This window comes from Ursus maritimus, unplaced genomic scaffold, assembly GCF_017311325.1.
Source record: "Ursus maritimus isolate PB19 unplaced genomic scaffold, ASM1731132v1 scaffold_15, whole genome shotgun sequence".
NCBI lineage: Eukaryota > Metazoa > Chordata > Mammalia > Carnivora > Ursidae > Ursus > Ursus maritimus.
Window position 1 is genome coordinate 24913593 of NW_024423897.1, and position 1623 is coordinate 24915215.

At 43.6% G+C, this 1623-nt stretch overlaps 1 pseudogene; it reads right to left on the minus strand.

Annotated features, from left to right (window-relative positions):
* Positions 1-334: 334 nt before the first annotated feature.
* LOC103664627 lies at positions 335-889 on the minus strand (annotated as a pseudogene).
* Between the last annotated feature and the right edge of the window lie 734 nt (positions 890-1623).

A 1623-nucleotide genomic window follows, 5' to 3' on the forward strand; every position in this document is an offset into this window, starting at 1 on the left:
CATAGACAATACATAAACAAATCAGCATGGCTTGTGTTTCAAGGAAACTTTACAGAAACAGGTGACAGGTTGCATTTGGCCCATGGGCCATTGTTCATTGACCTCTGGCCCAGGCTTGGTGCTATTAGGACCAGGCACTCTTTTACATGGTGCTTTCAAGGGCATTAGTAAAAATAATTATCTCTGATTTTCTTAGATGGGAGGGTGAAATTTGCTTTGCAAAATATTCATCCCAGTACTTCAGAGAAGTCTACACACTTACCTCACTATGTTATTCCACAATTTTTTTTGATTGTCAGATGATCCTTTATTGAAATATTTTCCTTTGTAGTTCTCAACTAGCTGGGCATTGTACTGCACCACTGTTGATGTCATCTATGATTTCATAGGGGTGGCGGCCACTAACATTGCAGCCCACAGATTGGGCAGTCCCCAGAATCTCTTTGATGGTTTCAGAGGGTTCTCTGGCTAAGGATCGGAGCCACATCAGTCAGGCAATGTTGACAATCTCATCAAAAGTGACCTTTTCACTGTGTTTAATGTGTTTTTGCTTCTTTCTGTATCCTGGCAGTTCCTTGAGGGCTTTGATAATCAGGGCAGAGACAGAAGGTACCACTTCATTCTGGGCCTGTGTGTTCTGAATGATCAGTGTCACTGTGATCCTCAGACCCTCCAAATCACCAGTTGCCTTGGCAGTGTCATCACCAAACTTTTTTGGAGACAGATCGAGGGGGCTGATCTTTTGGACCAGGACAGATGTGTCACAGACTTCCCTACTGGTGCACCTTGTGTATACAATTTTGATCTCATTGGGGTCAAACTTAGGCGGCATGGTGGAGGTGGCTGGTTTTGGATGAACCCGGATTCAGGACAACTGAAGACAGTTGCACTGTCCCCTCCCCCGAGCCAAAGGCCAGAAAACTGTATTTCACAAATTTGACTGAAACATCATAGACTTATAGAATGTTAGTGTGCAGGGATATTTAAGATAATCTAGTCTAAGCCCCCCGTTGTATGGGTGGGGAAACAAAGGAAGCTTTTCAACCTCCCACCTAAAAGAAGTACATGTATCTTCTTAGAAGACCAAGAACTGTTGAGTGTAGAGCTTAATGTGTGGTTCAAATATTGACATTTCTTTGCCAGAGAGAAAACTACAACATATAAGATGCATCCTGATAACTTCCTTTCTTACCTTAGTCATATTACAGAGTTTGTCGTTTCAAGACATTGTAAAGGCTTTTAAAAATATCAGGCAGAAATATATGAAAAGCTGCCTTATGTTCCTAGACTTAAGCAAATATCTTCAAAATGTGGCTCCTCTGTCCTTCATTATTGGCCAGGACACTCAGCAACCTCCTGTTTTGAGGTAGCCTTCCCACCAGATGCCAGTGGGCCCAGCGTCAGGGTCGCAGTCAAAGGCAGATGGCACATTCACTTCAAGACCACTCAAGGGAGTATTAGGCAATCACAAGGGATAGGGCAGCCATGAGAGAAGGAGCAGCAAAGCTGTCACCACTCCTAGAGCCACAATGATGAGCAGAGTGAGCCAATGCTGGAACTTGCAGTCATGAAAAAAAGCAGTGGTACTCAGTCAGTACTCTGATTTCCGTATTCAACTCTTCT